Here is a 21,711-nt window from a genome sequence, read left to right as displayed (position 1 = left end):
GCTAAATTTCGTCTCTCATACTTCGGACATATTGTCAGGAGGGAACAGTTGCTGAAGAAGGATATCATGTTTGGTAAGGTGGAGGGTCAGAGAAAAAGAGGAAGATCCCCAACGAGATGGATTGGCCAAATGGCAGCATCAGTGGGCTCAAGCGTGACAACAATAGTGAGGTTGGCCCAGGACCGGGCAGTGTTTCGTTCTGCTATGCATAAGGTCGCTATGAGTCAGCATCGATTCGATGGCACCCAACAACAAACATTGGGAGTCCTGGTGTGGCGCTGTGGATTAATGCGCTGGACTGCAAAGTCGGTTTGACCCGCAAGGTTGGTGGTTCAAACTCACCAGTCACTTCTTGGAAACGCTATACAAGGTTGCAATTGGTCAGAACTGACTCGATGGCACTTAACAATAACAACAATAAACCTTGATTGCAGAGTCCAGTCCTACACTGGATTCCAAGGTCTGTTTGAACCACAAGGTCGGAGTTCAAACTCACCTGCCGCTCTTTGCCTATACATGGCTGCTATGAGTTGGAACCAACTTGACGGCACTTAACAGCAACCTTGGGACCACTTGCTCAATGCAACCATTTGGGATGGAGTCTGAGTAACATCTCAAGCCCTTATGTTTTAAGCTGATGCAAATTGGCCGTGTGAGTTTTCAGGCCATTCAATTGAAATGGTGGGGGAGGGGGGCGGGGGAGGGAAACCTTGACACTGTGTGAAAGTTCTGGTGAGATTGTTGAGGCCCAAGATGAGCAGACACTAGCACTAGAACTACCTGCAAATGCAAGAGCAGCAGGGTGAGGGGAATACTTCAGACTGACAGTAACAAAGGATCTGACCCACAGCAAGGGCACCAGTAAAGTCAGAGTCCCAGTCTCACCACAGGAAGGTCAAGTTCTATGTCTATGGCAGCACCTCCCTCCCAGGCATGCATATTAACTTCTAGAGACCAGGCCGACTTGCACTAGGGGGGAAGGGGAGGAGGCAGGAAACCTAAGGATTAGATTGCCATCTAGTGGTTCTCAGAAGAAGACACTCAGTTTGTTACTGCTGGGCTGTCTGCAAAGGTGGTGAAATACATAGTTATCCTACAGAGTGGCTGGTGACTTGGCTGTGGGTCCCTGGCCTACTGCACCACCAGGGCACCCAATCCAAAATTTCTTCCATAATAAATAGAATACAAAAAATAAAAGCACAATATTTTTTAAGGGTCCAAGTTCAACAGAAGGTTAGTCAAATACACGAAATCACAAGAGATAAGGGAATAATCAAAAGCAACATTGTGAAGAAGAAATATCTCCTATGGAAGCAAAAAAAAAAAAATGCAAATAATTGATCATTTTTAGACAATAGTGCTAAATATACTTGATGGTGATGGTGGTGATGGTTATATGCTATAGAGTCGGTTCCAACTCAAAGTGATCCTGTACAGGGTTTCTGAGGTTGTCAGTCTTTATGGGAGCAGAAAGCCTCATTTTTCTCCCACAGAATGGCTAGTAGATTTGAACTTTAAGTAGTAGTCGAACTTGTATGACCCGCTACACTACCAGGGCTCCCTAAAAGAAAGCAAACAGAGAGAGAGAGAGAAAAAAAACAAACAAACAAACAAACTATCAGAGTTCCGGAAATAAATGGAGGAACAAAATTAGAGACTTAACAAAGAAACTGAACCCACACACAATTGAAATGGAAGAATAAAACATCTTAATTAGAAAAGGCAAGAGAAACAGTCAAAAATAAAGTAGGACAGACCCAGTAAGCAAACTAGAAGACTAAATAGCTGAACTTAACAAGTCTCAAGAAAAACAAGAGAAAAGAACAAAGAAAAGTGAGCAAACCCAAAAAGAAATGTGAGATTCAATGAACAAATCTAACATTAGAATTACTGCAATCTCAGAGCACCGTGACAAGACTGAAACCACAGAAAAGAGAGTTCCCAAGACTCAAGAGGGAACCAACTGGCAAATACAGAAAGTTAATAGACCCAAATCAGAAGAGACAAAAAAATATCAACTCCATGACACAGCCTAATAAAATTCTTGAAAACCAAAGACTAAAAACAAGAGAAAAGTCCAATATAGCACGCCAAGAGTCTTCCATAAGATTCTAAGTTTTTACAATCACGGTTAACCACATTGACAACCATTCACAGCTGAACCATATCATCCTATGAGCCTCTTCTTCCACCTTCTCTTAACCAAACTGATCAGAAGAAAAGTAATTTTGTGGGAGTTAAGAAGCCTAAGGTGGAAGAGTCCTATGAAGCAATTCACTGCACTACAGGGTATAATCCCTAAAATCTATAGAAAACTGCAACAATTCAATAACAGAAATAACCAACAATCTCATCACAAATGGACAAAGGACATGAGCAGAATCGTCACCAAAGTAGCGGCGTATATATTCATCCATTGTCTTAATCAAAGCAGACAATAATCATTTGAAAAGATGTTCAGGATCCTTAGTCAGTAGAGAGATGCAAATCAAAACTACAGTAAGGTACCATCTGAGTCTAACTAAAATGGTACAGAAAAGAAAACTCTGTAATAGCAAATGTTGGCAAGGATGTGGGGCGATTGGAACTGTTATCCAATGCTGGTGGGTCTATACAATGATACAACCACTATGGAAGATTGCATGGCACTTTCTCAAAAAACTAGAAATAGAACAACCCTATTTTTTGATTCAGTGATTTGATCTTTGTCCACACTACCATCAAGTTGGTTCTGACTCGTATAGCAATCCTATATTGTTGTTGTTATTAAGTGCCTTCGAGTCGGTTCCAACCCATAGCGACCCTGTACAAGGTTTCCGAGGGTGTAAATCTTTACAGGAGTAGAAAACCTCATCAATCCTATATAGAGTTTTCAAAATTTCTTGGCATAGATGACTGACCACTTTGAGTGCTACACCAATTTGTTGAAAGATTTCAATCTGTATCTGTCAATTCCTGGATACTTATTTTCTGCCAATGACATCAGTGCATTCTTGGTCTTCTTCCTTCAATGCCATTGGCTCTTGATTATATGTTATCTATTGAAGTGGTTGAGCATAAACCAATTCTTTTTGGTACAGTGGCTGTGTAGTCCTTCTATTTTCTTTTGATGCTTTCTGCATCATTCAATATGTTGTCCATTGTTGTTGTTAGGTGCTGTCGAGTAGGTTCTGACTCATAGTGACCCTGTGCACAACAGAAGAAAACACCATCAGTGTCTACGCCATCCTCACAATTGTTACACTTGAGCCCATTGCTGCTGTCACTGTGCCAATACATCCCTTTAGTAGTCTTCCTCTTTTTTACTGGCCCTCCACTTTACCTAAGGAGCTCTGGTAGCGTAGTGGTTACGAATCGGGCTGCGAACCTTAAGGTCAGCGGTTCGAAACTACCAGCTGCTCCGCGGGAGAAAGATGAGGCTTTCTACTCCCGTAAAGATTTACACCCTCGGAAACCCTATACAGGGTCGCTATGGGTCGGAACCGACTCGATGGCACATAACAACAACACAACAACAACAACACTTTACCTAGTGCCTTTTTTCCAGGCACTAGTCTCTCCTGACAACATCCCCAAAATATGATAAACAAAGTCTCACCATCCTGGCTTCTAAAGAGCATTCTGTACTCCTTTTGTTTGTTCTTCTGGCAGTCCATGATACTTTTAATATTCTTCACCAGCACCATAACTCACATACATCACTTCTTCTCTGGCCTTCCTTATTCATTGTCCATCTTCCACATGCATATGAGGTCACTGAAAATACCATGACTTTGGTCAAGTGCACCTTAGTTCTCAAATTGATATCTTGGCTCTTGACACTTTAAAGAGGTCTTGTGCAGTAGATACGTCTAATGCAATATGTTGTTTGAAGTTTTGGCTGCTGCTTCCATGAGCACTGATTGTGAACCTAAGCAAAATGAAGTCTTTGACAACAATTAGTTAGGTCCATAAATCTTTCAGTATTACAACTTGAGGCTTGAACTTTTTTTTCAGTTCTTTCAGTTTGAGAAATGTTGAATATGTGCTTCCCTTTTGGTTTTCTAATTCCAGGTAATTGCACATTAAAACACTTGAATTTGTCTTCTTGAGCTGCCCTTTGGAATTTTCTGTTTAGCACTTTTACTTCATCGTTTCTTCTATTCACTTATCTTCACTATACTAGAGAACGAGTTTGAGAGTTTCTTCTGATATCCATTTTGGTCTTTTCTTTCTTTCCTGTCTTTTAATTTAGTTTCTTCCTGTATGATGTTCTTGATGTCATCCCACAACTCCTCTGGTCTACCATCATTAGTATTGAATCATCAAATCTGTTCTTGAGATGGTCTCTAAATTCAAGTAGGATATGTTCAAGGTCATATGTGGGCTATCATGGACTTGTTTTCATTTTCTTTAGTTTCAGCCTGAACTTGCATATGAACAATTGATTGTCTGTTGCACAGTCTGCCCCTGGCCTTGTTTTGACAAATGTAGTCAATTTGATTCCTGTGTATTCCACATGATGAGGTTTATGCATACAGTTACCTTCCATGTTGTTTTTAAAAGGTAATTGCAACGAATAAGTCATAGGTCCTGCAAAATTCTGTCATGTGATCTCCAGCATTGTTTCTATCACCAAGACCATATGTTCCAACTACTGATCCTTCCTATTTGCTTCCAACGTTCGCATTCAAATCACCAGTAATTATCAATGCATCTTGGTTACATGTTTGATCAATTTCGGAAGAAATTGGTTGTTGTTGTTGTTAAGCGCCGTCGAGTTAGTTCTAACTCACAGTGACCCCGCATCCAGTTTCCAAGGAGCAGCAACGCCATTTTGTTGATCAGGCACAGGGTCCTTCAGTCATCATGGTAGACAATGAACTTCAGATGAAGACACACTAGGAAGAATGAACTCCTAGGTGAAGACACACTAGGAAGAAGAAGAGACAGACTACTTATGAATAGTTAGTAACTGAAATTTTTATGAATAGCAGTGGAACTCTGTCAGATAGCACCAGAATATTGAACATTGAAACATGATGAAGAGCACTAGAATATTGTCAGATATAGTGCCAGAAGATAAGCCAAAGCTGTCTGTGATAGGATAATATCCATACTTCTAACGGAAGACCAGTTACTGCCACTATTATTCAAATGTATGCACCAACCACTGAAGTCAATGATAATGAAATTGAAGAATTCTATCAACTTCTTCAGTCCAATATTAAACATACAATTAAGATGTATTTATAACTACTGGTGATTGGAATGCAAAGGTTGGAAACAAAGAGGAAGGATCAGTCATTGGAAAATATGGCCTTGGTGACAGAAACGATGCTGGAGGTCACATGATACAATTTTGCAAGACCAACAATGACTTGCTCATTGCAAATACCTTTTTTAAACAACATAAAAGATGACTATACACATGGACCTCACTAGATGGAATACACAGAAATCAAATTGACTACATCTGTGGAAAGAGATGGTGGGAATGCTCCATATCATCAGCCAACAAGGCTAGGGGTAGACTGTGGAACAAACCATCAATTGCTCATATGCAAGTTCAGGCTGAAGCAGAAGAAAATTAAAATAAGTCCACAAGAGCAAAATATGACCTTGAACATATCTCACCTGAATTTACAGATCATCTCAAGAATAGATTTGATGCATTATACACTAAAGACTGAAGACCATAAGAATTGTGGATGACATCAAAAACATTATAGAAGAAGAAAATGAAGGGAAAAAAGAAGGAAAAGACCAAAATGGATGTCAGAAGAGACTCTGAAACTTGCTCTCCAGCATCAAGATGCTAAAGCAAATGGAAGAAATGAGGAGGTAAAAGAGCTGAATAGAAAATTTCAAAGAGCAGTTCAAGAAGACAAAGTCAAACATTATATAACAAAATGTGCTAAAAACTGGAGTGAGAAAACCAAAAGGGAAGAACACGCTCAGCATTTTTAAAGCTGAAATAACTGAAGAAAAAAATTCAAGCCTCAACTTTCATTAATGAAGGGTTCTCTGGACAAAATATTGAATGATGCAGAAAGCCTTAAAAGACGATGGAAGGAATGCACAGTCACTGTACCAAAAAGAAATGGTCGATGTTCAACCATTTCAAGAGGTAGCATATGACCAAGAGCCAATGATCTTGAAAGAAGAAGTCCAAGGTATACTGAAGGCATTAGCAAAGAGCAAGGCTCCAGGAATTGATGGAATACAAATTGAAAACTTTCAACAAACTGAAACAGCACTGGAGGCACTCACTCATCTCTGCCAAGACATTTGGAAGACGACTACCTGTGTCATTCCAAAGAGAGGTGACCCAACAGAATGCCGAAATCATCGAACAATATCAAAAACAAACAAGTAAAATTTTGCTAAAAATAATTCAAAAATCACTGCAAATGTACATTGACAGAGAACCACCAAAGGTTCAAGCCAGATTCAGACAAAGACGTGGAATGAGGGCTATTATTGCTGATGTCCGATGGATCCTGGCTGAAAGCAGAGAATATCAGAAAGATGTTTACCTGTGCTTTATTGACTATGCAAAGGCTTTCAGTTGTGTGGATCATGACAAGCTATGGGCAACATTGTGGAGAATGAATTTCCGGAACACTTAATTGTCTCATGAAGAACCTGTACATAGGCCAAGAAGCAGTTTTTCAAACAGAACAAGGAAACACTGAATGGTATAAAATTATCAAAGATGCACTCCAGGGTTGTATTCTTTCACCATACTTAATCTATATTCAAGCGTGTAATCCAAGAAGCTGGGTTCTATGAAGAAAAATATGGCATCAGGATTGGAGGAAGACTCATTAACAACCTGTGATATGCAGATGATACAACCTTGCTTGCTGAAAGTGAAGGACTTAAAATACTTACTGATGAAGATCAAACACCACAGCCTTTGATATGGGTTGCACCTCAATGTAAAAAAGACAAAAACCTTCACCATTGGTCTAATAAACAACATCTGTATAAATGGAGAAAATATTGAAGTTGTCAAAGACTTCATTTTGCTCAGATCAACCATCAACACTCATGGAAGCAGCAGCCAAGATATTAAAAGGTCTATTACATTAGGCAAATCTGTTGTACAAGACCTCTTTAAAAGTGTTCAAGAGCAAAAACGTCAGTTTGCCTCTGACCCAATCCATTGTATTTTCAACAACTTCATATGCATGTGAAAGTTGGACAGTGAATAAGGAAGACAGACGGTAGAGCTGGTGCATTTGAGTTATGGTGTTGGAGGAGAATATTAGAAGCACTATATTCTGCCAAAAGAACAAACAAATCTGTGTTGGTATAAGTACAGTCTGAATGCTCCCTGGAAGTCAAGATGGCCATACTTCGTGTCTCATGCTTCAGACATTGTCAGGAGGGACCAGTCCCAGAAGGAGGATATCATGTTTTGCAAAGTGGAGAGTCAGAAAAAAAGAAGATCCTCAAACAGATGGATTGGCACAGTGGCAGCAGCAATGGGTTGGCACAGGACGGACCAGCGTTTCCTTCTGTTGCTCGTAGGGTCGCTATGAGTCATACCTACTCGATGGCACCTAATAACAACAAAAATCATTCTGTTTATTAAATTCTATTTTAAGAAAGACCTATTCCCTTTTCCTTTCCTTCCTTCCTGTCAGTATGGACCCAACAATTCTTTCTTAATTCAATATTTTATAATCCTTTCATGACAATTACTCCTTGTCATTCCCTACCGTTGACCAATCTAGTTTTTTCTACTGGGCTTGTTAACTTCCTTTCTTTTGTAGCTCTAGGGAGGCCCTATCAGATAGGGGTCCGCACGAAGGAAGAGACAGGATTCAACATTTAGCAGCTTCCAAACCATCAACAACAACTCATTTCTACCAGGTTAGGCGGGTCAATGTTCTGATTCTGATAACCGGTACTAGGCAGTAGCTTCACTCTGAATCCTAAAATTGCAAAACAGAGGAACCACGCCCCTAAAGAAGGCAGCCAATCAGGACTTGCTGCGCTGCTTTCTCTATTATGAAGAACGGTGAGTCTAAGTCTTGAGGCTGTGGTTAAAACCAGGGGAGGGGGTGGTAGGTCTGGTTTTCTGTTTACAACACACTCGGAGTAGGTGTTCATCTGAGTGAAAAGGTCATGGCTGACAACCCGGTGCCCCCTGTCAACCCGGCACCCTCTGCCGACCTCAACGCTCCTCAGAAGACTAAGAAGCAAGAACTTGACCAGACATCCGAAGAAGTGTCGTTTTATGCCCCGAATTACTTATGTTTGACCATCCTTGCCGTAATTTTCTTCCCTCCCCTGGGAATTATTGCTGTAATCTTCTGTTATAAGGTAAAGCAATACCTAATCCGTGACCCATCTTACTCTTGTGTCCCTACCCTACCCCCCCCCCAGTATGTGCTCTGCCCTGGGACCTGGGTAAGGGTTTCCCAACAGCGATTGCAGGTCTCCAGCCCTTCCCCATGGGGGTCATAGGGCTCTTCTTGAACCCCCATCTATTCTCCAATCCCTACAGACCTGGAAGGCTAATAAAGAAAGCCGCTGGGACGATGCTTACATTAATTCTGGCCGAACTGGTTGGCTGGATGTATTTGCCATACTCATCGGTTTAGGCATCATTTACTACTATGCCCTTTTTAAGTGAAAGCCAGGCCCAGCAGCCCAGGGATCTACAGCCAAGGGACCCATCCACGAAGACATTGACCAACCAAGTCAGCCACCAAGCAAGAAACCCAGTGGCTGAGACACTCAGCTATGAAATGCATCAGTCAAGGAACTCGACAACAAACGAACCCACTAGCTCGAAGACACCCAAACCACCTACCTACATCAATCCAGCCCTCTTAGCCTCAAGAGCTGTCTTTGTACACCTCAGGATCCCCATTTTCCTTCCTTCGATCCCATTAGCCCCTTGACACTGGGCTGCTTAGATAGAGAAATACCTATTTAAGCCAATAAAAATGAAGGGAAATATTTTGGCTTCTTGGGTACGCTGGGGCAGAAGGGGGGTGCAGCGGGCAAGCAGGCAGTTTCTGAGTTAGTGACTGTGTTTCACTGGGGCTGTTTCCTAAACCAAGTAAAAATCAGAATACCTGGATGGTGAAGATGTGGGTTTATATCTTATCTCTAACACATACAAATTATAAATAGCCTTGAATAAGACACTTTTCTTGAACCTGCTTTCTTTGTTTATGACCATAACTTAGTCACTATGACTTAGGGTGACTGTTACAATGATAGGACTACATAGCCCACTAGCATGTTGTACTAATTAGCATTGTTAAAACTAATATAAATATTGCTTTAAGCAAAAAGTCTGATGAATACCATTTAAAACCAGAGGGGTCCTGGTGTGGTGCTGTAGGCTAAACACTGGACTGCTAACCATCATGTCCGCGGTTCAAACCCACCAGCCACTTCTCAGAAACCTATACAGGGTCACTATGAGTCAAAACGACTCAATAGTGCTTAACAACCACAACAGCTACTGTGAGATTGTTCCAGAAGTTGGTCTCCTAATAATAAAGGCTTTCTCTCTGTTTCTTTCTCTGAAGTGTTTGTTAATTGGACTCAATTGCTTCAAGGTATCAGACCCAAGCTTTAGACTAACAAGTTTTGATGCCCAGACATGGGGTCCTACACTGGTTATGTCCCCCAGGTGTCCAGTCCTGGAGAGAAGAGAGAGAACAGAAATGGTGAACCCTTCCTGAAGTTTAGGAGGTCTCTGGTCCCTGACCTCTCATCAGCTGACTTTGAGGAGGACTCTATGGCATTTCCACCACTTGTCTGTCAGTTTGTCATACTGTGGTGGCTTGTGAGTTGCTGTGATTCTGAAAGCTATGCCACCGGTATTTTTAATACCAGCAGGGTCACCCATGGTGGACAGGTTTCAGATGAGCTTCCAGACGAAGACAGACTAAGAAGAAGGAGGGATGAACCACTTCCAAATATTTAGTCACTGAAAATCTTATCAATAGCTGAGAAACACTGTCAGATATAGTGCTGGAAAATGAACCCCTCAGGTTGGAAAGCACTCAAATGCTACTGGGGAAGAGCTGCCTCCTCAAAGTAAAGTTGACTTTGATGATGCAAATGGAGGAAAGCCCATGGGAGAAAAGTCAGCAGGACCTTCATTTGCTGATGGGGCACAACTCAAACTGAAGAGAAACATATTGCCAGGAGGGACCAGTTGCTGGAGAAGGCTATCGTGTCTGGTAAGGTGGAGGGTAAGAGAAAGGAAGACCCCCAACGAGATGGATTGGCCAAATGGCAGCATTGATGGACTCAAGTATGGCAACAGTAGTGAGGTTGGCCCAGGATCGGGCAGTGTTTTGTTCTGCTGTGCATAAGGTCGTTATGGGTCAGTACTGACTCAATGGCATCTAACAACAACAACTATGGCATTTGAGTTGACAGAAAACAGAAAAAGAGGCACCACTGAAAGGGTAGGTGCATGTATCAGTTGTGAGCTCCAGGATTATAAAGCCCCTGGAAAAGCCAGTAAGGCATCAGGTCCTCTTCTAAGAGCAGGTAGAGTGGGTCCTGTGAGGACAACCCAAGAATGAATGAAAGTCCATGAGGAAAGTCCAAGAAGAGATGATAAGCCCTATGAGAAAGACTGTGGTTTGGTTAGTACCAAGGAATTGGCTCTGGAAATTTCTACTGCCTGACTATTCTGATTCTTTGGATCCTCGTTGAGGTTTTTCTGCCCCTCAAGACTTTCATTCTAAGCTCTATGCAGTCTTTGGAGCTCTCCTTCTGTATTTTGCTTCTCTTTTCAGATCAGGAGCCCCTAAAACCCTAAATTGGCCTGAGGGTCAATTTGTGGGATTTAGCTGGCCTATACGAGATCTGGTAGCGTAGTGGTTACGAATCGGGCTGCGAACCTTAAGGCCAGCAGTTCGAAACTGCCACCTGTTCCGTGGGAGAAAGATGAGGCGTTCTGCTCCCGTAAAGATTTACAGCCTTGGAAACCCTGTACAGGGTTGCTATGGGTCAGAACCGACTCGACGACACTTAACAACAACAACAATTACAAGCCCAATGCCTAAAAGTTGTCACTCAGGGCATGCAAGGATTCACCCTGACAGGGTTCAGCTCTCTAACCATAGCCTAGCAGAAAGCAGTTTGCCAAAGAGTACAAGACTACAAGAAATTACCTACCAAGGATAAAGGGGAAACAAGCTTACAACAGGCTCAAAGAGAAAAGGGAGTCCGGGTATGGTGCTGTGGGTTAATGCGCTGGACTGCAAGGTTGGTTTAAACTGCAAGGTCAGCGGTTCAAGCTCACCAGCTGCTTCTTAGGTTACTATGAGTCGGAACCAACCAATAGCACTTAACAACAACAACAAAAGGAAAAAGGTGTGATTAATTGACAGAAAGTTTGTCTCACTGTGAAGAATTGGAAATGGTAAGATTCCAATCAGTAAGATTCCTGAGTTGTTATTATTATGTGCCATGGAGTCAGTTCCGACTCATAGCAACCCTGTACAGGATTTCTGAGGCTGTAAATCTTTACGAGAGTAGAAAGCCTCATCTTTCTCCCACAGAACAGCTGGTAGTTTCAAACTGCTGACCATGAGATTAGCAGCCCGATTTGTAACCACTACACTACCAGAGCTCCTTACTCATGACTGTAGTAGCTCAAAATACCAACTGAGAGGGAAGGGGTCTTCACACTAAGTATCAATACTATCCCCTCTGTATACAGGGTAGATAGGGACAGGCAACTTAAGACACTGACTACCTAAAATGAGGGGGCAATAAAGGTACGAAGTGACTGGCTTACAAGTTTTCAAGAGGGAGTTTAGTTTCAGAGTGTGTAGCGGAAGATACAGTCCCCACTGAATAGTTTCCATCTTGTCTAGATGGGTCTAGTAAAAAGAGATGGGGATAAATAACATTATTATGATTCAACAGTGAGCAATTGTTATCATGACTAATTGTGACACAATTATTAAGGAAGAAGTTTTGTAACAAAAATGGGGGAATACCTTCCAAGACTAAGACTCAATGGGAATACACACTCTGATTGGTGAACATGTACGCCACCAATAAAGGAAAATGAGGGAAAAACAGCAATGAAGCTGCGAGCTAAACCTTACAATCTTCAATAGACTCCTGTGAACCCAGGTGGAGACCTGGTTGGCCAGCAGCGTGGCAAGACCTGGGAACTCTTGGACTCAGAGTCAGTGACATAGCCACAGAGGACTAGAGTGGAGAGTGAAGCGTCCAGCTGATAAGAAGAGAGGGCATATGCACAAGAACACCCACACTTGCAGATAATACCCACTTGACCTGGCTTCAATGACTAGATGATCAGAGCTCAACTAGAAGAAGAAAGAAGAGGGGAAAAAAAGAGTAATCTGATATAATTTTATGAACTTGACCTACACCTATGGATGCAGTAGCTCAAAAGAGGGAACAAATCTTTACAGCAAGGATCATTCCCACCCCCTCCATACACAGAGTAGTCAGGAATGGGCAACTTGGACATAGGCTACCCAAAGTGACTGTAAGCCAGAAACTTCTTCACAAAGGCAAGTGACTGGCTTGCAAGCTTTCAAGAGGGAACCTCAATCCAGAGGGCGTGGAGGAAGGTAGTATCTCCACTGAGTAGTATCCAATCTGTCTAGGTGGGGCTGATGAAAGGAAATGCAGATAGGTCTCTGGTGATACAGTAGTGAATAACTGCTATCAGGACTGATTGTGAGGGTTGGAAATGTAAAGGTAGACATTTTGTAGCAAGGAGGGGAGTGATTAAATTTTCAGTCTAGGAGCAGAGGTCCCTGGGACGATCAGGGGAGAAGAATGGAGAGCGGGACCCAACCCAGAGTAGCAATGACACCAAAGATGGAGGCAGAGACTATGGCGTGGAGAGTGGAGAGACGAAGGGAGAGGGGCTGTATGCTGGGGGGAGGGGGGCAGGCTTACAGGTTTGGTTGGTTCATGATGCATGGAGGGATTGTAACCATGGCAATGAAACGATATACTATAGGATGAATGTAAAACTAATGTTCTCCCATATAAACTATCACATAATTCACAATAAAACATTTTTTTTTAATGGGGGAGTAGTTAATCTTACAGTCTAGAAACAAGGGACCCTAGGATCATCAAGGGAGAAGAGCACAAGCGAAATGCAGAGGCAGAGATGGGAACATGGAGCAAGGGAGCAGCTGAGGACTCAAGATTAATGGAAAGAGAGGGACTGGGAGCTGGCTGCCAGGAGACAGACTTGCAGAATATGCCCTTTGGTGGTTTATATTATTATATATGCCTGAGTGTTTAAAATAAAAAAAAGCTAAAGTGAATAGAGAGAAATACTGTTAACTGATGGTACATTGAGGGGATTATAATCATTGTACTGAGACAAAGTATATGATTTGTTGAATGTAAAACCGATGATCTGCCCTGTAAACTTTCATTCAATTCACAATAAAAACTTAAAAAAAAAAAAAAAAAGTGCTTAATGCAACCTGACTCCCAGACTCACACTACACTCTTTTTCTCTCTTTACTTTTTAGTGTGAATTGAGTGAAGATTTATAGAGCAGATCATCACTTCCATATTCAACAAATCAGACATTTCTTCACTGCCCCCTTTCACCACCACCCCACAAAGAGTCTTCGAGAGAGATGAGGAACAATTTACAATCTGGCTTTGGAGGTGGAACTAGGGGTTCCCGAATTGGCCAATCACTGGGAGAAACAGAGAACTCCTTCACATCAATCAGCAGACAGAAGAGTACTGGCTCCCAGACGCCTCATACACACCCTTCAATCAACCAATAGAAATAGAAGAATAACATGGGAGGCGGGATCTGCCTAGTATCCATGGTAATCCCAGAAGGGTTGGAGAGAACAAGTCTTTTGTGACCCGGTAGTGACAGAGCCAGGCACCTGAATGGGGTTATCTGAAGTGGGCTGGGAAGGAATTTATGAGGGTACAGGATGGAAGAGAGAGGGTAAGAGGGGAGGATGGGGTCAGGGAGGTAGAGATGATGCTATAGGTGGACACAGACGATTTAGAGGGAGCACAGGAGGGGTTTAGAAGTGTGAGACTGGCTTAAGTGGATGGAGTTCAAAAGGTCTAGAAGTTGGTTCCAAGGGATAAGAAAGAGAGGTGTTAGAAGCAAGATGGCAAAGTGTTTTTTAAGGGACCAGAGAGGATGGACATGAAAAGGGGTTATAGATGGTCAGAGAAGATCTTAGAGGAGCCAAGTGAGGGAATATGGGGGCAGAGAAGTTATAGCAGGATCATGAAAGATTCACAGGGAACCCTTTCAAAAAAGACACACTGCCATCAAGTTGATTCTGACTTGTAGTGACCCCCATGTAAGGTTTCCAAGACTATAAATCTTTATGGGAGGAGACAGATGAAGCTTTCTCTCACAGAGTGACTGGTGGGTTTGAACCACCAACCTTGTGGTTAGCAGCCCAACACCTAACCCAAAGCACCACCAGGGGGCTCTTTATAGGATTGAAGTGAGGGACATTTAAAGGGGACAGTGAGAGAGCTATTGTAGATACTAGCAGTTTTATAGGGTGAGAGTTTTATCAGGGAGCAGTGAAGATCTTGTTGATGAAAGTGAGAATGTTGACATGTTCAGTGAGGTGCGTTTCTTGTTGGGCGCCTTTGAGTTCATTCCAACTCATAGTCACTATACAGGACAGAGTACAGCTGTCTAATCCGGTTTCCAAGATGGTAATCTCTGTGGTAGAAGATCTTCTCCCATGAGTGGCTTGTGGGTTCAAACCCCACACCTTTCAGTTAGCAGTCCAGCACTTAAGCACTGTTCCACCAGAGCTCTATGGGTCTTGTCTTCTTAGTAGATTTTTTATAGGGGTAGAGAGATGGCTGCATTGAGGAACCAAAAACCAACCAACCAACGAGTTGCTATTGAGTCGATTCTGGTTCATGGTGATTCTCTCTGTGTGTCAGAGCACAGTTGCTCCATTGAGTTTTCAATGGCTGATTTTCTGGAAGTAGATCACCAGGCCTTTCTTCTTCTAAGAACCTCTGACCTTTCAGTTAGCAGCGGATTGCCTTAACCATTTACACCAGCCAGGGACTCCTATAAGGGGTTACGAGGGTTAAAGGAAGGGGTCACAGGAGACCAGGTGAAGGTTCAAGAGTTGGTAAGAACCCTAAAGAGGGTCAGTGGAGATTTCTAGTCCCGAGAGCTGAGTGAAAGGGGAGGATGCTAGAAGGGATAGTAGAGTCCAGAAGCTATACTGAGGTATAGCCCACTCCCTGTCCTCAGGCATTTGAGCTTCTGCCTAACAAGCCCCCAAAGGACTACTTGTGCCTGGCGATCCTGGCCTTCTTTCTGTGTTTTCCCATAGGCATTACAGCCTTGATCTTCTCCATCCAGGTGGGAGTCTCATCATATCAACCCTCACCCTCCACTCAACCTGGCTCTCACCCTGACTCAACCGCTGCCTTGTTCTTCCCTGTGCTAAAAGTCCACCACCCCTAACCAGCAACGTCACTTCCTATGGGGTTGGGCCCCCACCCTGAGACCTTATAATCAGACCTTATAGTCCCACAACTCATCCCTACCCAATAACCCTTTCAAAGCCATCATTCCCTGTTCCCCTTCTCCCCTCAAACTCAGACAAGGCACTGCAACAGATGGAATGACCGGGCCTTGGCAAACGAGACTTCCTACCAGACCTTCTACATCGCCATCACAGGCATCATTTTGGGAAATGTCATCCTGCTCATCCTCTTGATTTTCATCCTAGCTGACTTACTCTCACGATAACCCTGTCCCCAACCCAAGAACAGACCACCAAATATATACCACCTGGTTTTAAACATTCATCTGGCCTGAGACTTCTATCCCTCAATACCTGGAGCGCCAAGAGTTGCCAGTCTGGGCCAGCAATTATAGATGGTTGATGGGGGAAGAAAGCTCAAGATGCTCACTGAACCAGAACTCAAGTCTCTGGAGCCCTGCCAAGGCATGGAGGTCATAGAAGGGTTTAGGGGACTATTTTCCCAGGCCATCCCCCCTCCCACCCACAATCATGCATGTTGTTGTTGTTGTTAGGTGCCATTGAGTCGCTCCTAAGTCATAGTGACCCTGTGCAGAACAGAAGGAAACCCTGCCCAATCCTGTGCCATCCTCACAATTGTCACATTTAAGCCCATTGCTGCCGCCACTGTGTCAATCCATCTTGCTGGGGGTCTCCCTCTTTTTCACTTAACAAGGGTCTTGGGTGGACTGCCTGATTCTACAGGCAGGACATACAGTAATCACTTCTGATATAGTTCCATCCTCAGAACTGAAAAACCAGGATGGGAGACACACATGTCACCAGATAGTGACAGTCCAAAGCGGTCCAATCTGTAATATGGGAACGTTAAGGGGCTGGTTAGAATTCTGGTCAGGCTCTGATTGTACAACACTTCTATCACAGGTTTGGTCTATTCGTTCAAACCAACCCAATGTGAGTTATTCATTCATCATTCAACAAATACTTTCTGAGTACCTAGTATGTTCCAGTAACTGTGCTACACACTAACAATGCATTTGTTGTTAGGTACCATCAAGTTGGTTCTGACTCATGCAACTCTGTATAGGGTTTCCAAGTAGCAGCTGATGGGTTCGAACCACAGACCTTTCAGTTAGTGGGCCAGTGCTTATCCTACAGAGCCTGTTGTTGTTGTTGTTAAGTGCCTTTGGGTCAGTTCCAACTCATAGCAACCTTGTGTAGGGTTTTCAAGGAGCAGCTGGTGGATTTGAACCACCGACTTTAAGGTTAGCTTATCCAACAGTGCCACACCAGGACAGAGCCTAGAGCAAGAAAACCAGACCCTTTCTCTAATGGATCTCACATTCTAGTGGGATCGACCAATATAGATATCAATTACAAAGGTAATTACAGGGAGTGGTAAATGCTATAGACCAGCTTCATGAGGAAAGCAGAGTCAGTATTGGCCTCTCCCACCAACTTTTTGCTAATGGTCTGAAACAAGGTATGTGTAGAAATTGCCAGTAACTCTTTTAGAAACTTACAACAATTTGATATTGCCATGACATCCAAGTATATGATCAATAGACTTACCTTGTTAACAGCATAGATCAAAAGTTCCAGTCAATGACAGATTGGAAATACCAAAATAAAAACAACAACAACAACAAACTGATCCTTTATCACGATCATGAATAATTTGAGAAGCGCTGGATTAGCAAGCAATGAGATTGAGGCATATTAGAGTCATGCTAGCTCCTGTAACAAAGATTCCCGTGCCCCCCCCCCATTTCAATAGCTCACAAAATGTTATTTTCCACTCATGTAACCTGTCAATGTCCTGGTGTGGTGCTACAGGCTAATGCATCAGACCACAAAGTCCTTTGAACTGCAAGGTCGGCAGTTCAAGCTCACCAGCTGCTCCTTGGAAACCCTATACAGGGTCGCTATGGGTCAGAATCAACTCAACGGCACTTGACTACAACCACCACCTGTCAATGTGGGCATTTCTGGTGGCCCACACAGTGGTTACTCTACCATTCCCAGAGGTCTGCAAGTGCCTGAAATGATAATCTCCACCTGCTTCACAAAAGTCTTGGCTCCAAAGTGACATACATCACTTCTGCTCTCAGTCCCTTAGATGAAACTAGTCTCAGGGCCCTCACTGGATGAAAGGGCCTCTGGGAAATGTAGTCTCTGGATAAACTAATAGGTAGCTAGCGGCCTCTGCCACTCAAGGCCTCTCTGAGAGGTTGTTGGTTGGAGTTGAGACCTGGAGTTGAAGTGAAAGAGACATTCAAAACACTGTGGCTCCAGAATTCCCAAGCCATGGAAGCAGCAGGTAGGAAATCCCTGACGCTGGAATGAGTGTGGCGATTCACGGAACATAACGGAGACCACGGGAGAAGTAAGTAACACAACACATCTGCCACTGTCCAAAATGGATTCTTGTTGACGTTTTCTCCTCCTTCCTTTAAGAACCCAGGACGGTGCTTATGGAAGTCCCAGAAATGACCCCCAACTTCCAGCTCTCTAAAGGTGAAATACAATGCTGGTTCTTCACCTCCTAACTGACAAAAGTCTTCTCACAGAATGCTTTGCAAACATACAGCTTCCCACCTCTAGGATCTCCTGATGTCCTCCATGCCTGGTTCTGTGCTGGGTGATGCTGTGGACACAGTGGAGACCAAGCAAGACCCCATCTCAGCCCTCAGGAAACTCACAGTCCAGTGGAGGAGACAACCACTGGACAGGGATTTAACTTGGGCTGTCATTATGCGTATTGTATATTTATTGTGTATCTACTATTGTACCAGGCAATGGGGACACATTAGTGAACAAAACAGACGAAAGGTTCCATCCAATGGAGCTCACATTTTGAAGGGATGTGAAAGATAAGTATAATCAATCAATTACATAACCTATGAAAACATGAGTGTTTAAAGGAAGAAAATAAAGGTGATAAGAATTATTAGAGATGGGTAAGGGGCTACCATTTTCAGGTAATGCCCCACTGAGAATCTAACCTATGAGCAAAGTCTTATAGGATGTAATGGAGGAAGGAGCCAGGGAGATAGGTATCTGGGGGAAGAGTGTTCCAGGCAGGGGGAACTGCTAGTGCAAACGCCTGGAGGAGAGAACATGTCTGGTAGTTCTGAAATGTAATGAGGAGGCAAGAGCGCATAAAGTGACAGGAACAAGGCTGGGAATGGCTAGAGAAGAATCGGAGCTAACAAGGCCAAATGAGAGAGAACTAACTTTTTTTTCTGAGTGACATGAACAATGAACAGATGAGGACATGAGCCAACTCAGGTGTTAACAGACTCTCTAGGGTAGATTGTGGGAATTGAGGAGAGAAGGGAAACTATCATTGTTAGAGGGAAGTGATGGGAAATCAGGAGGTCGGGGTAGGAAGAAATAGAAAGAATTCTGGATAAATTTTTAAACTAAAATAATTAGAATTTCATGATGAGTAATAAGCTCTGGTAGCATAGTGGTTACAAATCGGGCTGCGATCCTCAGGGTCAGCAGTTCGAAACCACCAGCTGTTCCACAGGAGAAAGATGAGGCTTTCTGCTCCTGTAAAGACTTCCAGCCTCGGAAACCCTGTACAGGGTCGCTATGAGTCAGAACTGACTCCACGGCACATAACAACAACAAGAACAAATGTAGGTGTGGACTCCTGGTGTGGCACTGTAGGGTCAGCACTAGACTGTGAACCACAAGGTCAGCAGTTCAAACCCACCAGCTGCTCCTCGGGAACCTTATACCGGGTTGGAAGCAACTTGATGGCACTTAACAATAACAACAATGTGGGTATAAGGCAAAGACAAGGGTCTTTGGCCTCAGGAGTTGGGAAGACAGCTACTACTGTCTAAGATGGTATAGTGAAATGAGTTCTTTTATGTGACTTTTTGCCTTGGTTCTTTAGGAAAACAGCTGGAAAGACTTTTCTGCCTAAACCCAGAGGAGTTAGCATCACCCTAATTTTCTACCCCAGAGGGTTTGTTTGTTACATTTTCTGAATGTGATGGTTAATGTAATGTGTCGATCTGGTTAAGACATGATTCCCAGTATTGTGTTGTGATCTGATGGAATTACCCCCCACTTTATGTAAACCCTACCCTCTGAAAATTAATGAGGCAGGATTAGTGTGGGGGTATATCTTGAGTCACCGTCATATGAAGGTAAAATTCAAGTCACACCCTTCCCCAAGTTACACCCCTACTAAACTCACACCTGACTCTGATGCAAGGGGAGGTTCCTTGGGGCTGTAACCTGCATCAAATATATACAGAGGTTCTCTGAGGAGCCTCTCCCTTGCTCTGAATACTACATCCAGTCCATCATCATCTGAACTCCAGCTTGTCAATTGACCTGCCAACTCTGGGTTTATCATGCCCTACAATCATGTGAGTCAGGAGAAGTCTCCAGCCTGACAGATTTTGGACTGGCCAGCCTTCACAACCGTGGGAGCCATTTCCTTGAGATCACCGAGGGCAACTCAAAAAGTATTGTGGCTAGGGTTCCAGTTCATACAGGGGTTTATTCCAAACAAAACAAGTTTGAATATGTCTCTGTGATCAGTGATGGCTGCAGACAAGTTCTCTTAGTAATGCACTTGTCTTAGTTTCATTATGGTGATTTCAAAAATGGGGCCAAAGAAAACAGTGGCTTCTGAGGGGATCTGCTAGCCCAGTTAAATTCAAGACAGGTCAGCTCAGAGATTATGGTGACTATTTTGGGGGATTCCAAATAGGTAATCTTGATAGATTTTTGTAAAGGAAACAGTACAATCACACTTCTTAAAATTAAGAAGTTTTAAGAAAATGGAAAATTATATTGGTGAGACAAAGGCCAGTAAAGTTGTGCCGAGGAATTTTTTTTTTTTTTCCATCTCAACAACGCACTTACTGTTCTAGGATAATTTCGTTGGGAAACCTTACCCCATCTACCCTACAGGCCTGGTTTTGACTCTCCGGGCTTCTTTTTGTTCCCCAAATTTAAGAAGAATACCATTTGAGTGTCCATCAGACGTGTTAACATAGAGATAGACCCACATCCCATATATCACAACCCAAACACACTGCAAGTTGGTCCCAACTCATAGCAACCTTGCAGCGCAGCGTAGCACTGGCTCCTGACGGTTTCCCAGAACATAAATCTTTACAGGGAGCAGACATCTAACCAAAAGTCAAAAACAGAGTTTCTCAGGAAAATTGACCTTGTGTTTGTGTCAAACCTTTTTGACCAACAGCAATGAACAAAGTATGAAAGTCTGCCAGTTGAAAGAACATATGGAAAAGGAAGGTTCAAGTGGAATGCTTATGTAAGTAGCTGGTTTTCCTTGGAAAATTAAGTAGTTGGGTAATGAATGAAGTTTCAGTTTATATGGTAATGTCATTTGTTAAGGAAAAAAAGTTGAAACATAATGGCCTAAAATGTGTCAGAGATTGATGACCAAGTTATAAACTGTTAATGCAAGAAGCAGATAAGGGTCTATCAGTAGCTATTAATAAGAATAAAGAAGATTTCATCCCCTCAAAGTAGTGTTGTATATAACTACACTTCTCAAACTAATTTACACATGAATCATTTGGTAAATTGTGTCAAAATTCAGCATGGTTGGAGTGAGTGGGGATTGGGATTTTGTTGGTCCTTCAACAACTTGTGAAGTCCAGGTGTGGCACTGTGGGCTAAGGCGTCAGACTGCAAAGTTGGTTGAACTTCAGGGTCGGTGGTTCAAGCTCACCAGATGCTCTGTGGAAACCCTGTACAGGGTCGCTATGGGTTGGAATCAACTCGATGGCTCTTAACAACAACTTGTGAATAGCTAAGCTACAAAAGACAATTAACACGGGAGGTTGAAGCTTGTCAAAAAGGGTCAAAAGCGGAACAGCAAGCAATAAATTCTGATTTTAACCATTGACCATGATTTCTCAGGCTTACCTATCTCTTACCTTATTTTTCCAAGTATATTGAACAGGCTGAACCTAGTGGAGATCTGATCATTATTTATGCTTCCTCTTTTATGAGTAATACATCAATCTCGCCTTTTATCAGCCTTCTATAGGGGTGAAGAAGAAGGCCTCTTCTTTTTAAGGGGAATGACATCTCAGACATCAACAGTTTGCTTACAGGGTGTTGTCAGTCAGTCAGGGTTCAATCAGTGAAGTAACACCGCTAGGTGAAATGTAATATAGATGACAGATAGATGTAAACCGAGAGATGCATTACAGGGATT

Source organism: Chrysochloris asiatica, unplaced genomic scaffold (genome assembly GCF_000296735.1).
Source record: "Chrysochloris asiatica unplaced genomic scaffold, ChrAsi1.0 scaffold00104, whole genome shotgun sequence".
Classification (NCBI taxonomy): domain Eukaryota; kingdom Metazoa; phylum Chordata; class Mammalia; order Afrosoricida; family Chrysochloridae; genus Chrysochloris; species Chrysochloris asiatica.
This window is presented reverse-complemented; position numbering follows the sequence as displayed.